Below are 18,401 nucleotides of genomic sequence, written 5' to 3'. Positions count from 1 at the left end.
GAGAAAAGTAAACTCCTTGTGTACCAGATTAGCCATTTGTTGTAAACAGGGCGATATTGACTAAAACCGGCATTCTACAGGGTGGTTATAATTAAACTGACGGTGTTCAACGTGGCACAGCACAGACTCAAATGGTCGAGGAATGTGAAACTTCGTAGATATGCTAATTAACCAATGCGCTCGCGAATTATGCAAAAAAATAATTAGTTCCAAGTCTCGCCACCAGGTGTAAATATGGCGCTGTAAGCAGTCAAAACGTGCAGTTGTCTGTAACTCTGACGTCAGTATGTTCTTCCGGTTGCATTGCATTGTGTCAGTTCCCTGTTGCTTAGTGACGCGTGTTGATTCCGTTAGTGAAGCGAATGTTCGTTGAAAATTTAGAAGATTTGACTTTTCATTGTGAAACGCAATGGCTATTGCGAACAGAGACCGTGCAGTACTAGTGAAGTTGTTTTACCAGAATGACAGCAATAGCAACGCTGCATTGCGGGAATATCGCCGACAGAAACAGTTGAGAAGAGGTCCCATGTCAATTAACGAGCTGAAGAAAAGATGAGAAAATTCGAGGAAACAGGTGAATTAGTTGTCGCTCCAGAAATAAGATGGCGGCCCATCCCCATGGAAGTCGTTGATGAAGTTTCTGTAGCTGTAGCAACACTCAAATTCTGCAACTAGTGCTCGAGCTGTGTCACGTGAATTGTCGCTCTCCTGGTCAAGAGTTCGCAAGATTTTGCGGTGCATTTTACACTAGCATCCCTACGAAATTCATACTGTGCAGCAGTTGGAACCCCTTCAGTTTAATTATAACCACCTTGGCGGTGTTCAGCTTGGCACAGCACGGACTGCAATGATAACAGGAGTGTGAAACCTCGTAGATATGCTAATTAAGCAATGCGCTCGCGAATTATTCCAAAGAATTAATTAGTTCCACATCTTACCACCAGGTGAAGATATGGCGCTATAACGAGTCAAAACGTGGTATGGGCACAGGAAAAAGGCAGGAAAGATCAAATATATGAGAACGGCACGTTTATTAGGAACTATGGTTACAAACACTGTTCAATATGGCCTCCCACCTCAGCAACATGTTGCATCCGTAACACGGCATGGTCGACAGTTGCTCGTAGCATATCTGGTGAAATCAAAGCGATATGTCTTTGTATGCTAGCCTTTAGGTCAGGCCGTCCTCTCCCTGGTGCGACACCTAATTCACCTGTTTCCTCGAATTTTTTTTATCATTTTCTTTGGCCCATTAATTGACATGGGACCTCTTCTCAACTGTTTCTTTCGGAGATATTCCCACGTTGCTATTGCTGTCATTCAGGTAAAACAACTTCAGTAACAGTGCACGGTCTCTCTTCTCAATAGGCATTGCGTTTCACAAGGAAAAGTTCAACCTTCTAAGTTTTCAACGAACATTCACTTGAACACGCGTCAGCAAGCAACAGGGAACTGACACAATGCAATGAGCGTATTCCGAATCTCAGCGCTGAGCAATCTGATGGCATCACGGTGTTCCGAATTTCACCGATGGCGTGACTGATGCTCCACCGGTGTCGCACCAATGCCATCAGCTTGCAGAGGTGGTGGCAGTCTCCATCAGTCGCCATCAGTGAATCTGATTGGTTCTTGTATTGGGCGGGAATTAGCAGACGAATGACATCGTGCACTGTTGTGTCATGGCGGTGTGTTCTGCTTTGGTTCTGCTGTATTGTTTGTAATGAGCAGAACGTAAAAACAATGTGATAATGGCTTATGAGCGAACATGTCAACGGACCAGTTATTACTACCGGTTCAAGAAATAAATTGTTTATGCTTTCTTTCGTTTGAACGAGATGGCAGTACGGAAATTTCGCAAAATTTTGCTAGTGTAGCACAGACAACAACTTATACAGTCGCCATGACAGCCATCGATCCTTCCAGCAGTTTTGTTCCTATTTCGCTGCAATGTGACGTCATTGTTGTCCACCGGTCCGGTGAGATTCGGAATACTCTCAATGCAATCGGAAGAACATACTGACGTCAGAGTTACAGACAATTGCACGTTTTGACTGCTTACAGCGCCATATATAGACCTAGTGGCGAGACTTGGAACTTTTTTTGCATAATTCGTGAGCGCATTGGTTAATTAGGATATCTACAAAGTTTCACACTCCTACGACCATTAGAGTCCGTGCTGTGCCACGCTGAACACATTGAGTTTAATTATAACCACCTTGCATCTATTTACCAAACTACCTATTTTTCATCAAGTGGACATACAGATGAAATATCGATGATGTTGAATACCAATCTCGTATGTAGAAAATATGAACGAAATAAGACTTCACTTGATTCGTATCACAGAAATTTTCTCGAATCTTCTGAAAACACATCTTACTCAAGTCATTGATATAAATTTCGTAAGAATAAATTTAAATATTCTTCTATGTCAGACATTTGTTATTTTTCAAGATATTCAATTTTTTTACTCTCCTGTAACAGTGAATTTTTTGACATACGATGTTGCTGTTCAACAAAATCTATATTCTGTAGTCCGTCGTATTTTGAAGAATATAAAACTCGTATCATATCATGAATAGCTATTGTCTCCATTCTCATTGATTGGATACACGTTTGCCAGCGGATGAAAGGAATGTGATAGAAAGGTGTGGAAAATTTGAATAACAGTCGCTCAATTTTATTTTACAATGTGATAAAGAAATTTATTAATTTTGATAGATTACACAAAAAATACACAGACTGCAATTAGATGTTGAAGAATTTACATAGTGGACAGAAAGAAGACAGCAAATCTCTGAAAAGAAAGAGAAAGAAAACAGAATTAATATGATGTAATATTAACAAAACCATAGCTTAAATGCTATATAAACGTCTACATTAAATACTGGATCAAAATTAATCTGGTCATGAATATTAATGAGTTATCCAGTTCTAAAACAGCAAATTGTCGTTTCTTTGGAATTCAGATGAGTATCGTAAGTCAATGAAAAGGCAGTGCTATATGTTTTAAGGTCCATATTTATCACTGCTCATTCATTGTAATGAATTTCACTGTTAGCGTTACAATATTATTGAATACCACAAGTTTAAATGGTACAAGGGGTTTGGTACATGTTTAAATAATATAAATGCCATCTGATGGACACACCAATGTTTCTGCTGTCTAATTTATACTTTCTTCTGCATTTTAGAGTGATTATTTCCACATATACAAAACATTCCGGTTTATGAAATGATAAAGACGTGTTATAGCCTATAAGCAGTGCGAGAAGAGGAATAAGGTGATAAATTACTATTTCTCCATAAACTTGCACAGGTATTGTTTATAGAATGTTTAATGAGCTTAAGATATTTTTATTTAAAACAAGGAGATTACATTTATATGAATATACAAAAGTAAATGTTGGTACTTTTCATGCTTAGAATAAAAACTCAATTCTTTTTATGGGCATAAATTAAATGGAGGAAAGAGAAATTTTCCCGGTTAATTTGTCAAAAGATCAAAAGTTGTGCTAATTGCTAGTAAGTTTAGACCACAAAGCAGCGCCACTTGAAAACGCTGCCAAGTACCATTGCATTTAGACGTAGACGTAAGGTAATCGTAATGGCCAAATACTATAAAATAGCAGTGCTCACTTACCCTCTTAGCGGCCATAGTAGCCCAGAGCGGAGTAGCCGTAGGCAGGGACGCCGCCGTAGTAGCCAGAGCCGTAGTAGCCGGAGCCGTAGTATCCCGAATAGTAGGGGTACTGGGCGGCGGCCACGGCGATGAGGGCCAGAACGACAAGAAGCTGAAACGAAGAGATTGGTATACAGCGGACGAATGAAACGAGATGAGTCAATGTGCGGTAAATAACAGGCGTCTAGTTTGCAGTGTTAATTGTAGTATATTTTTATTTCAATGACGAATTTTGAATTCACTCCAGATACACTGCAGCCAAAGACGTCCTCGATGGTTACCGCACTTGTCTCTGGACCGAAGTATTATAGGTTCGAATCAGACTGAGATTGATTGGATTTATAGGTGGGAAAATATCAAATTGCGACTTACATCGGATGAGGATGCAACTTAAAACCGATTTTTTTACGTAGAATGATTTCAGAATTTCAACGCGATGTAGAAATTCCCAATGTTTCGGTCATCAGGAAAGGTCAACGAAGAGGAACTTAGCCTATCTGCTGGAACTACAGAGAAATTCACCAGGATTTACCGTCCCCTACGGAACATATTTCCGAAAACACTCTAATTAAAAAATGTCATATAAACATTTGTCTAATCTTAAAATTTTCAAAGTTACATTAATTTTAAATTGTTAGTAAAATACCTTTTTCTTTTTAGTTTTAAGGGTAAAAAAATATTACAAATAGAGAATGAACTATTCAGAAGTGTCATGTCTTTAATTGGCTGGTGTTCTGAAGCTAAAAATGTGTTATTAATTATTTTGCACAAATTTTATTTTTCAGTTTTTAACTAAAAATTACATCATTCTTACGCACTTATCAAAAAAAAAAAAATGTTACAAATCATACAACTTTAGAAACTTGATTCTTTACAGTTTAATTATGCATCCTAATATACAGTCTTAAAGAATTTACAAGAGTGACGTGATTTGTAACAATTGTTGTGATAAATACATAAGAAAATGTAATTTTGTAGTTAAAAATCGAAAAAAAGAAAATCTGTACGAAGCAACTATGGAATTCACAACACATCTTTAGCTTCAGAATAGTAGCTTTTTAAAGAAATGATACCCCTGAATAGTTCATTCTTTATCTGTAATATTCTTTTACCCTTAAAACTCAAGAATATTTTACAAACTTTAAATTAGTATAATTCTGGAAATATTGAGACTAGAACAAATGTTTATATGACGTTTTTTGCACAGAATGTCTTAGGAAATAAGCTCCATAAGGGACGGTAAATCCTCGTGAATCATTCTGTATTACCAAGACACGTTCTCTAGTCCTAAAGACTGTAGTTTTGCTATTTAATGTGAAAGATCCCTTTTTTAAGAGTAAAAATAATAGAATTGTATATGTATAAAATTCGTTCTCAAATCTCGTTAACGAATATCACTAAGATAACGATTATAGAGATCTATAGTAAACAAAAACGGAACAAGTTTGAATCAAGATCTCTGTGCTTCACATGGATCTGACTGTAGAAAATTCGCTGATGCACAAGTATGAGATACACAAATTAACAATGACAGAGTTGCGTTCGGGAGCGGGTTCGATTCCCGCTTGGGTTGATTCCCTAATTGGGCTTTTCCCGAGGTTTTCCCAACCGTAAGACGAAAGTCAGGTAATTTATGACGAATCTTCGGCCTCACCTCGCTATCACCAATCCCATTGACGCTAAATAACATTGTATTTGATACAGCGTCGTTAAATAGTCCAGTAAAAAGAACAATGATCGGTAAATTTTGTCGTAAGTGCTGTCTATCAGAAGCAATAATTTTACATACTGTAAATCTGTGACACGTGACTTCCAATTTCCTTTATTTTTTTAATGAAGCCATGTTAGTGATTTTATTCGTCCTTTGAAAATTCATTGCTCTTGATCGTATTTTGCGTTTGTGTTATTGTAAGGAAATGTAATAAAATTAGGTTAAGGAACAAAATATTTAATATTTTAGTATCAAATATCAGAAACTTATAAACAAATTATTTTCATAAATTAAAGTAGTGAAGTGCATGGAAATATTGAGATTTTCGTACCGTTTATTTTTGTGGTAATTATATAAAGAGACTTGAAAATTATATTTTAAAGACGGAAAGTCGGACAAAAATTATACGCTAGAATAGGATTATAAATATTTAGTCCTCTATTCAGAAATAAATCAGGTACGCTGGGCCATTACTGTCATTACTAAAGTGAAATATGTTTACCAATACTGTTAACATAATTTTTATGCTTTAAATTTAACTCTCTATTAATTAAAGTAATATGCTTACTCAAATGGCAGCAACTAATTAATAAACTCAAAGATAAAAAGCAAAATATATGTCAAATACGAAGGATAGTAATTGTGTGTAATAATGTGTACTGGATTTTCTTTATATTATTAAAGTTTGCAGGTATTACTAATTCATAATACACGCGAGATGCCAAGTAAAGCATTATTAGTAGGCCTACTAGGCCTATAAAGTCAACACAAATTTGGAGATTAGATGTGGTAAAAGCGTAGGAGTTAAAAAAAACGCTAACGTTTAACAGAAAACTATTTAAAAGCAAACGTCTTGAAAATATGTTAAAAATCTCAAAGAGATCTTTTAATTTCTGAAGAAATGTATTAAATATTTTCTTTCAGTTTGAAACTGTCGTAACATTAGCTGCGAAATTTTTGTTTGGGAGATGTACTGTAGAAAAATCGAACGTTTCTGAGCTACGTATCGTAAATTGGAATCTATTAGTTCACTTCTCTCGATAAAGAATCGACTTTCCTGTTGATGCAGCCTATGGATAGATCTAAAATTTGGACATTTCTCCGCCTGTGACACGGTACAAGTAGCTACAAATTTCGTATCACGTCGAACGCTTGAGAAAGTCTTAAATCGCATTTATTGCATGTAATTGTATTTAATATAAAATACAGTAACAAAGGATAAAAAGTAAGAACTGGTGTCAAAATTTTAATAAGTTATTTAATGACGCTCTATCAACTGCGAGATTATTCAGCGAGATGTTATTTGCCGAGATGAATTCAACGATTCGCCAAAGGATTTCCTGAAATTCGTCTTACACTTAAGGAAAACCTCGAAAAAAAAAGAAGAGCTAAGTAATGACCCGAGCTGGATTCGAATGCGCGCCCAAGCGCGGCCTCGGATGAGTAGAAAAACGTGGTACTGCTTGAGGTACACCGGTGGCTTAGAACTGATGTCAATATTATAAACTTTTATTTCCTAAATTGAAAGTTATTTTCTTTGAAGCCACCAGTCAAATTGTTAAGCAAAACTTTGTTGTCTGATGTTATGCGTGAAACCCTAATATACTCGTACAATGTGATCTGTCCTAGAGAATCGAGTGGATGTTTCAAATTAAATAAAGTTTATGAACATCTAAACCTAGACAATTAAATTTCTTGACAGTCGTATCAAATCTGCAAATACTAACCACTTACAAATTTAAAATAACTATTACACTTTTACTACGTCATACTACTTTTGACCAATAAAACTGTAGGAAAGAACATCTTTCAACCAATCATGGCTGCTTATCGCGCAATTTTATCGCTTCCCTAGCATTTGTTTAATTTTATCGCTTCCCTAGCACTTGTTTGTTTTTATCACTACCCTAATATTTCTTTATTTGTTTGCCAAAATTTCAAACTGCAAATCCTTTACGATACTATAAAACATGCTTTGCGATCGTAATTTATTTACAGCATAGACAGTCAACTGAAAATGGCGGTTCCGTTCAAACGTTTTGGTGAAGCTAACATTAGTAAAATATAATTTCAGTAAGTCAATCAATATTTTATTGTATTATATTACTTTATTTCTTATAATCTTTATATAATTTCTTCTAATCGTGTAATAGTCAATTAAATCCCACTATAGTTTTGAATTTCTCTAGATAAATCAAAACCTCTTGTGAGATTACTGTTGATAAAAGATATTGTAGCTAGTATAAGTGACCCTAGTTTTGGTTTTAAGAATTCTACACTGTTAAAACTTATGAAATAAGGTATCATGATAAAATGAACGAATTACGAGATTTAATAAAATAGAACGTAATTAATTAATTAACATTTTTTATAATTTTAACGACTGTGGTGTGAACGTTATGTACATACGAGTAGAATTGCAAAACCAATTTTAAAACTTTGATTATGTAAATCAGTATTTTATCAATTGGAGGAATGTGTTTGATTATAACTTCAATAACACTGCGTTACTGTTACATAAAATAGATTTGGAAATAGTTTATGTAAAATCTTTCTTTGGAGATCATGTACGGTAGAGTTAGACTTTTGTCTCAAATTCTAACTGGTTATTTCGTAATTCTGATTAACGGAACTAACATTTTGTTAAATTTTTAAATGAAGCTAAATAGATGTACTACTGTTACTCATAAAACTTGGTGATAAATACAAGTTCAAGATATTGCCTTCGAAAATCATTCTGTGCTTCAAGTGAGAGCAATTTTAACTAATCCATTTATGAGACTGAGTGATATCCTAGATACAATTTGTAAGTGATGCTTACCAGCTGATACATGGTGGCTGAGTTTGCTGTCTTTGTGCAGAAGACTGATGTCTCAGTGTGTCTTCTGCAAGCTTTTATAGTCCCAAAAGTCGATCTATTAAAATAAGAACAGGAGAAAGTGATTCGCAAATAAAAAAATTTGCTCTCGTAACAAAGTCGCTTCTAATGCTGAAATGACCTTGAATAATTCAACTCACAAGTGTGCTCAGTTAGTAAAGAAATGTAAAATATAGGACCACTCTGTCTGTGTAGGTCGGGAGTTAGGTAACACTGGACACAGGAAGGTCATGGTGGAATGCAGTGCGGAAAGGTTTCACGTGACATACAACATAGCGCCGTGACAGGAGACACTGACCACAAGTACGCAAGCTCAGCGTACCTCGTTATCTCAAGACTTCTCGCCAAAGGGCCGAGTTCAGTTTTGTGTGTAGTGGACAAGATAGGGCAGAATTTCCCCAAATACTTAACTTCTTCATGCTATTTCCTTTTCAGTATTCTTTCATTATTGCAATGAAATTGTATCGCAATAGAATTTGTAGCTAAGAAAGAACGTTACAGTAGCCTATAGGCCTATTGCCATTTAATTTAATTCTAGTAGTAGTAGTAGTAGTAGTAGTAGTAGCGGGGGTGGCGGCGGCGGCGGCTGACCAGATTTTTTGTGGTCCAGCAAGGGACATCGGTAATTTCAAGAAAAACCATAAACGCTTACCTAGGCACTCTCCATTGAAACGTTGTACAAAATTCATGTAACAGTAAATACAATGATAGAACTTTGCACACTAAATATGTAGAGTCTCTTAACTTTTTTAATTAAATGCATAAACACACGAAATTCCTATACATATTTATAGCCACTAAGAATTCAGTTTCAGTACTGACGCATGCATGGAAGTCTTTCGCATAATATTGTACACATTGAACTCTATAATATACATTATGCAAGTACTTGTCTGAAGAATGTATATTTTTAAGGATCTGTTCATTCCCATACAGCTTCACACTAAGTTCTTCAAATTAGAAATGAAACTTTGTTTTCACTTGTAACAAAGCTGTAACTGTTTCAACTTTCAATCTTGACTTTTCATCAGACCAGATTTAGTTCATTTACTTACTTACAAATGGCTTTTAAGAAAACCGCAGGTTCATTGCCTCCCTCACATAAGCCCGCCATCGGTTCCTATTCTATGCAAGATTAATCCAGTCTCTATCGTTTCCTTTTTCTTGTTTATGTTTTATCAATTAATTTGTTAGTCGTGAACATTGTAATTGGGCTTTGCCTGTTATGTTCATCAACAAATGAATAAATAAATAAATAAATAAATAAATAAATAAATAAATAAATAAATAAATAAATAAATAAATAAATAAATAAATAAATAAAATATCCCACCTCCTCAAATCCATTTTAATATTATCCTTCCATCTACGTCTCAGCCTCCCCAAAGATCTTTTTCCCTCCGGCCTCACAACTAACATTCTATATGCATTTCTGGATTCAACCATACGTGCTACATGCCCTGCCCATCTGAAACGTCTGGATTTAATGTTCCTAATTATGTCGGGTTATGAATAAAATGCACGCAGTTCTGCGTTGTGTAACTTTCTCCATTCTCCTGTAACTTTATCTCTTTTAGCCTCAAATATTTTCCTAACAACCTTATTCTCAAACACCCTTAATCTGTTCCTCAAAGTAAGAGTGCAAGTTTCACAACCATACAGAACAACCGGTAATATAACTGTTTTATAAATTGTAACTTTAAGATTTTTTGACAGCAGACTGGATGACAAAAGCTTCTCAACCGATTGTAGAGAAAAAAATCTTTCAGCACATTAATTATGCCTGGATGACACATGATTAATGACACTATTTTGAGAAGCTTTCCAAATGGAATGGATTTTTTTTTAATGTTGAAAAACATCATACCACTTTTCACCTGTTGATATGTCACAAAATTACTTTTCTTCTTTTTTTGAAATACATAAAAATTGACGCTGCGGGAGTTCTAACGCTTCCGTGCAACGCGAATGCTGAGATGACCAAATACAAAGATGCTGTGTTCTTCTCAAAGAGTGCAGAATATTTCATACTGTGGTGGGTGGTTCTCATACTGAAAACCGTTCAGAAATGTAGGCCTACATGATTTTCAGCAGATCCAGTAAAAATTATTGAAACAAAATTATGGCTTCTGGGGACAAAATTAATTTCAGGGGACAAAAACGGGAACATTTGCTACCCGGGGGCAGCAGCTTAAAACCGGGAACTGTTCCCGGAAATCTGGTCAGACTAGTAGGTTTACAGCTAACGCCATCTTCCAATTCCGAAACGCCTCTCTCTCGGTCTCGTACGTCATCTTCTTGCAGACCATATGCAGACACAGTCCCTCTGATACTACTGTATCATACCACGATCTTCTTGGTCTGCCACGTTTTTGTCTATAAAGTGGTATCCAGTGAAAAAATTTCTTTGGCCATCTTTCCTCATTCATTATCAATATGTATCCAAATCAGCTCGAAGCTTTCTTATATATTCTTTCTAATATTATAACTAATTAAAATATTTTAGACCTATTTCTTTTGTAAGTAAAAATGACCGTTATAAGAAACATTTGCATGTCGTTGCTAAGAACCACGGTATAGTATATACAGTCACGAAGCTCAATACTAGGGAATATGCATCCATAGATAGTTACTAACCACTAGGATCGCTACTATCGCCTCATTACAGACAGTGCGGAGTAATACCGGCAGTCTATTATTCCTGGTACCCTCAACAACTCAAGCTTCGTGACTGTATATAACAGACTGTGAAGGCACTATGTAGCTTCTCTTGTTTCGGTATAATAGTTTATTCATTGTTTAATCAGGCTCCTAAATTTTGATGCTTGAAGAAATAGAATACGCGGTGTAACAAAAGTTTCTGTTACAGATAAATTTTTATTTCTTCATGTATTTTCTTTACATACGCGTATAGGAATTTAAAACAACACTACAGTATATTTAAATTGTACTTAGGTTAATTGTTCCTAATAATCGGTGTGATTTCCATTTCGCTCATGACATTGTTTCACACGCCTCGTAAAACTCTCGATGAGTTTGCATGTGTCCTCCGGATTTACGGAGTTCCACTCTCCCTGCACATGGATCACCAAGTCAACACGGTTTCTCGGTCTACGGGCTCGAAACACGTTACCCTATAACCTGCTCCACATATGCTCCACAGAATTCAAGTCAGGTGAATTTCCAGGCCAGTCAACACACCGCTGCACTTTGTCTTGATTTTGTTTAGTAAGAATTTGAAGTGTGAAGCTCTTCGGTCCCACTCTGCTGTCTGTCTGCAATGTCTACGGATCATCATATTATGCGAAATAGTTTTGTTCTGCAATTCGTAATTTTCGGAAAAGTTAAGTTTCTTAGTCACTATTCGTGTGCTTTTACCAATTTTGTCCTTAACCCACTGTCGAATTGTCCTTTTTGTCTGCGATGTTACCTTACTTGGTCCTCCTGCCCTCTCTGCTTCCGAAACTAGTCCATCCTCCTTGTTTTTCCATTTCACGACGGTTCATGGAGACAGTTTCAACATTTGAGCAATTTCACGCACTGATTTTTGAATCCTGAGCAAAGCTTGAATTTTTGATAGCTTATGTTCTCGTTTCGTTGGAGACCTTGCAATCTAAACCATTAAACACACAATTAACTTCGATAATAAACAATCCACAATGTTATGGATATTGAAAGTTAGTTTGAAGCACAATTTTTTAAGCGTGTCCATATCGAACAGCTGTTTAACAAAAGTTTCTGTTACGTATCAGAAATTTTTATTACACATTTTTCATCAATAAGGCCGAATAACTGGCCTTTGAAAAATTATATCTCTGTAAGTCGACTAAAAGAATTCTCTCTCTCACCAGTTCCAAGACTTCAGCGTACAACAATAACTTAACCTAGTAAGTGACGCTGTTGTTTCTGATAAGAAGAAATGAATTCGAATGACAAATGGTAGCTTATTGTTTTCCAGAAGCAGTGTATCCCGAGAAATGTCTTAGAGTAGAAAGCAGGGGACCTACACTCTAATCCAGCCGTCGGAGAATTTGTACTCACGATGACATCACTGGACGCAAGCCGCATTACATAAGATGTAATATCAATCGAAGAGTATAGAGCACTTCGTTCGGATCCCAGTGGCGGACTCTCAACCCAATCATCTGATATAGACTACACAATATTGATTTATAGATAGGCAATTATATTTTATTTCACCTTTATTTTTACTGTGCTACAACAACCTAAGGACATACGTCATAAATTGCCACTCTTAATACAATTCGTAAAATTTCGTCTGCTAGTCGCGAATTTTGTTCAGATTTTACAAGTTTTTGTTCAGAAAACAAAGCTAAAGCCTCTGACCGGTTTTCAACTGACTCGGTTATTTTAGTTTACATGCTTAACTTCCACGTACTGTTGGGATGCCTATGGAGTAGGGAAAAGTTCGTAGTATCTTGATATCCCCTCTCATGTTCGAACATTGCACGACACTAATAGCTACACAACATTCATGACGTTATAACTAGACCTGCTATAAAGACAATGTATTAGAAAGCCGTGACTCCTAGCCAACAAAAATCTCAATAGTCTGTGATTATTTAATAGGTTAATATTAATTCACATAGAAAGTCCATGTAGTTAAGCCAAAAATATATTGTACGTAACTAGTACGAAAGTGTCTTTCGTTTCGAAATTCCGGACTCGAGCAAACGTCTCACTCGTACACGAAAGTATCACTTTCTGCCCTAGTTACGTAAATAACTATTAATGTATACACCGTGTCCACACTCAGAGTATACAGAAATGACAGCTTATAATTTCACAACTGTATATTATAATTCCTTAAGATAAAGCTCAATCAATAGAAAAACTCTCCAATATTTCGTTTCATATCTTTTCCATGGTCATTATTGTGTACAATGTTTCGTTTCAAGCTTATTGTTGTATGAATGAACATTTGCATTTATCAGTCTAGTTCCTTGTCAATAGAGATGTGGATGGTACAGCAAAAATTTCAATGCCTGCTCTGGTTTGCAGAATTGAATTCAGTTACGCGTGTTCATCGACGTATATGGAGGGAATGGAATATTGATCCTCGTACACGCAAATCCATTTATGAGTGGGATAGAACTCTACGAGATAATGGAAGATTGATTTCAAAGACAGGAAAACATTCTAAAAAGGATTATGGCCGAAATGACTGTGAATCAGGTGCGCGAATCATTTGCTAGAAGCCCACGTAAATCAATTAGGCAGGCTAGTAGGGAACTGCAGATTCAGAGTCACGTACCTTGATATGCTGGAGAACTTTGCTATTCCACCAGGTTTGACATTTCAGCAGGATGATACCCCACCACACTTCCATCGAAATATTAAAGCGTTTTTGGATGTAACCTTCCCAAGAAATTGGATTGGCAGGGGTGAGCCAACTTCCTGGCCGCTTAGATCCCCGGATTTAGCTCCTTGAATTTTTTTTTGCGTGCGGATTTATTAAAAATTTTGTGTACAGCAGAAAAGTTTGTAATTTGATTGATTTAAGACAGCGTATCATTCAAGCAGTTGAGCTTATAACACCTGATATGTTGGTGACATAGGCGGAGAGAGAACATTTTCCTTGGGGGGGGGGGCAAAGCAAAGCCATAGAATCTCCATATAATGAGGTTATGGGGGACATCAATTACCTCCTGCCCGCATTATAGCTTGACTGTGGTACAGTACAGTACTTATATCGTAATATGATCATTTAGTATTTTCGAGGGCATGTTTTTTTACAGTGTTACAACCACATCCGCAATGTTTCGGACCGAATGTACAGGGCTTGAACTGTAGGTCTAGTACAAATTATAATAGGGCATAACTTAAAACAATCTCCCTCTTTTTCTCTCTCTCCTACATGTACAGTTGTCAAAAAAAAAAAAAGTGGCCGCACTCGTGAACAGCGAAAATTTTCTAAGTCCACTTCGGGTCACGGCGATGTTAAACGATGCATGTCCTTATATAAGCAGTTCCGGAACTATGAAATTATTTCATATCTGCGTCTCGTAGACCAGCGGTAGAGTGCTCGCTTAATGATTGAAAGATTGGGAGTTCGGGTCTTGTTCAAGTTTTCATTTTATTTTTTTAATCGTTCTTTAGCGATATAAATAATATTCAAATTATAATTTGTATTCTGTTACCGTTCTTTCGCGTTATAAATAATATTCAAGTTACCATTAATATTCTGTTATCGTTCTTTCGCGATATAAATACTCTGAATTTATATAAGAAGTTATTGTAATATAAATAACCATTTTTCTTTGTAAAATAGGTAATTTTATTTAAATAATTAATTATATATTATATAATATCTTATATTAATTAAACAAACCGATATTTATCATTTATATTATGTTATCGTTCTTTAGTGATCCTGTATAAACAATATTGAAGTTATTTATATTCTGTTATCGTTGTTAGCGATATAAATAATATTCAAGTTATCATTTATATTCTGTTATCGTTCTTTAGCGAAATAAATAACATAAATTTAATATTAGGTTTGGAACAATGCAGTTGCATAATACTGGTGTTAGTTTTTTTCTTTTTACATTATTACATTATATTATCTTCAAACACAATAAAATGAAAAGGAGTGACGAGGAATTGAACCTGAGACGTTTACATAAAAATTACGACGTTCTTCCGACTGCACTACGAGGGAAAAAGTAAAGAAACATTTGCGGAAAAATTGGCCCAATTCCTCTCCAAGATTTTCTGATGATTTGTAGAAGTTCGTCCAGGATGCGGGGGACAAAGGCTAATTGGGATTTACAGGTATCTGATCGGGTCAAAAATCCTGATAGAACTAATATTTAACCCTTGCGGTGAATTTCGGTGAAGTCCGGAGGGCCCAATTAATCAAATCCACTCTCTTCACCGCCACACTTGGGCCCCCTAGAATCTATTAAGATTCGAAAGAGACAGTGGTGTGCGGAAAGCAACGGGAAGTTAACGCATTTATCCTTCTCAAGAAAAACTTTGCTGAGCAAAGGAAGCTTTTAACAGAAAAAGAAGCATCTTCTGCGACCTCTGGAAAAAGAACTAAGGAACAGACTAGTGAAGTGTTTTGTGTGGCACTGTATGGGGAAAAAAATGGACATTACGATGAAATGAAGAGAAACATATAGAAGCACTTGAAATGTGGATGTGGAGAAAAATGGAACGTGTGAAGTGAACAGACAGAATAAGAAATGAAGTTGTGTTGGAAAAAGTGGATGAAGAAAGTATGATGGTGAAACTGATTAGAAAGAGAAAATGGAATCGGTTGGGTCACTGGTTGAGAAGAAACTGCCTACTGAGGGATGCACTGGAAGGAATGGTGAATGGGAGCAGAGTTCGAGGCAGAAGAAGATATCAAATAATAGACGACATTAAGATATGTGGATCATGTGCGGAGACTAAGGGGAAGGCAGAAAATAGGAAAGATTGGCGAATGCTGGGTTTGCAGTGAAAGACCTGCCTATAGGCAGAACGCTTATGTATGTCCAGGATGCTTGGCATATCGGGGCTGAGAATAGTAGTTATTTGAAAAGACTCTAGTCGATTCCATGCCCACTCGCCTGCAAGAATGCTGGGTAACTTTCGGTGCTGGACCCCGGACTCATTTCACCGGCATTATTACCTTCACCTCATTCAGACGCTAAATAATCAAGATGTTGATAAAGGTCGTAAAAATAATCGAATGCAAGATGTGATCCAGATGTGGGAAAGATAGATTAAATATATTGAATCGTAGCTTTTTGTTTTGTTTTTTGAACGATTGTTTGAATGTTCTAAGGCAGACGCCAGTAAGTTTCTTTTGTTTATGCCACGAAAGATATTTTTGTTGAGAATAAAATCTTTTTTTTCTTTGCATTTGCAGCTATAATGTCATAATAAGTAATGATAAAGGCATGGCATAATACATTCATGAATCTGATGTTAATTACTAAAATAATCATAAAAGGGAAAGGAGCAATTATGTATATTTTGTATCTCTCTCTTAAAAACAAAACAAAAAAATAACATAAAGAGCACGAGGTTATATTCGAACGCAGGACCTCACGAATAAGAGGCCAGACCGCTACCATTACGCCAGCTTTGTCAGACGTAGAATAAACGGAGCGGAGCGCTCCACTAGACTCGTTGCGTGCTCCGGTGTTTCTACAGCCATAAGCAAGTTCACGCTCCGATCTAGCTCCACAACCAGTTTTGGAGCTTACAACTCTGACACTACTGCATTACGCTATCAAGTAACACAAATAATACTTTAATTATAACTGTAGATATATCAGGCAACGTGATACAACAACATGTAACATCGCCTGTCTCCGAACTGTAGCGAAGATACCCGAAGAGAACTTTGCTTCTGGAGAGCGTCCACTTTTTCTATTGACAACTGTTAGTACATTAATAGAACTACGTAACAGTGCTAACAGAAATGTTTTTATATGAGGCTTACCTTCCTGAAGATATCATATGAAATGTAAACTCTAATTATTATTTTATTTTATCTCGTCTTTAAGTTTACACATTATAACTTTTCTTTTTTCTGCATTGTTGTGCAATATGTAATTCTTATTTCTTCAAGTGGCGGCCTGAACACCTGCAGACTTCTAACACATGATTACAGGCTGTTACAAAAGAAACATTACATTGCTTCCATTCCTCAAATTCGGTACAGAAATTCTCATACGTTCAGAAATTTAAAATAAATATTATAGTGCAGACACATGATCTAAGCATAGAAACTTAATCATGAACAAAAGCAACAAAGATCTTTTGAATTCGATATTTTATAATGTTAATAGAAAAGAAATTTAAACACGTTTGGGGGAGCAGTGCTCCCCATGACCCCCCATAACTCCGCCTATGTTTGGTGAACACCTGGCGAAAGGTTGAGTACCGTTTTGGTACCTGTCGAGCTATAAATAGTGCACATGTTGAACTGTACTAGTGAAAATAAAAACTTTTTCAGTTACTCTATACAATTCAGAAGAAATTTATTTATAAACCTTATCCAAATTACAATATAAGCTGTTATTTCTGTACTTTTAGTGATGACACAGTGTATATAGTCGTTCCTGCAGTAACTCCTATGTGACATATTTATCGATTTTCAGATTTTTACTCTATTAAATAGCTTAAATAGTGATGCAGCAAATAATAAAATATCCTATATGTAATTATATTTCTTTGTTTCGAAAATGTAAGAATTCACAGTCTCCTATGTACGGCTGCCATAGGATGAATAAATGTGGATTTTCTTCCTACTGAAAAATTTTATATTTTGCACATAGGAGTTATTGCGGGAACAACGACGATATTGACTAAATCGTGAATACTTAGCAGATATAATTAATAATCTCATTTTAATATCGAAGGCGCAGTAGTTGAAACAAGGTAAAGTAGTAAAGAGAAATTAGCTGAACGGTTCCTTGAGAGTAGTACCGCAAGCGGAGCAGTTCCGTAAAAGAACAGGTTCCTAAATAACAGTTGTCCTGAATAGGCACACAAATTATTTTCGAAGACAGAATTCGTTTATAACATATTTCTTTCTCACTGAATAAGGTCACGGTGTGAGAGTTCTGTCTACTGTTGTGACTCTGTACTTGTATGTGAGAAGCGGCGTTGAATAGGATTTCCCAGTGCTGCCGTTATTACCAACTGTAACATACTGGAACAGCTGACATTCTCTTATAATGAAGACGACTCACAAAATGTTACTATGATTTGTATTCAACACTATCAAATTATTTTTATTGCTAACTGTCCTGATAAGCTGTTGAGTATGAGAGAGCTTCCCTTTATCAGAATAGATAAAATGGTAAACGCTTAACACAGTAGTAGGCACTTTGATACGCAACAAATCCACCTAGCTCATACGACAGATTGTTTGAAACACTCCTTGCTAATACTCAGCGGTGGCTCGTATATACAACAGTACATGTGAGGACGTCCGTTCCAAACTTTATCAAGTCCACCTACAGGCGAAATTGAGTTTTATATGATTTCGTATAGTTCTGAATATGGTCTACTGGGTGTTCATTTCAAAGTGTGTCATGACGTCACTGTTGTGAGTCAGCGATTTGAAGCGAGTTTCAGCTTTTATGTCAGAAAAGTTGCCT

At 36.0% G+C, this 18,401-nt stretch overlaps 1 long non-coding RNA gene across 2 annotated transcripts; it reads right to left on the bottom strand.

Annotated features, from left to right (window-relative positions):
* Positions 1–2,678: 2,678 nt before the first annotated feature.
* On the bottom strand, positions 2,679–8,430 carry LOC138696125 (uncharacterized). 2 transcript variants are annotated; one of them, XR_011331246.1, is made up of 4 exons: positions 8,412–8,430; positions 8,215–8,308; positions 3,644–3,794; positions 2,679–2,797 (listed from the first exon to the last, which is right to left on the bottom strand). It is a non-coding gene; the product is annotated as an uncharacterized lncRNA (long non-coding RNA). The 2 variants fall into 2 exon arrangements; XR_011331245.1 differs by lacking the exon at positions 8,412–8,430 and having other exon boundaries at positions 8,215–8,326.
* Positions 8,431–18,401: the final 9,971 nt, after the last annotated feature.

This window comes from Periplaneta americana, chromosome 3 (assembly GCF_040183065.1).
Source record: "Periplaneta americana isolate PAMFEO1 chromosome 3, P.americana_PAMFEO1_priV1, whole genome shotgun sequence".
Taxonomy (NCBI): Eukaryota; Metazoa; Arthropoda; class Insecta; order Blattodea; family Blattidae; genus Periplaneta; species Periplaneta americana.
The sequence above is the reverse complement of the archived record's forward strand: the minus strand, read 5'-3'. Positions and strand labels throughout refer to the sequence as shown.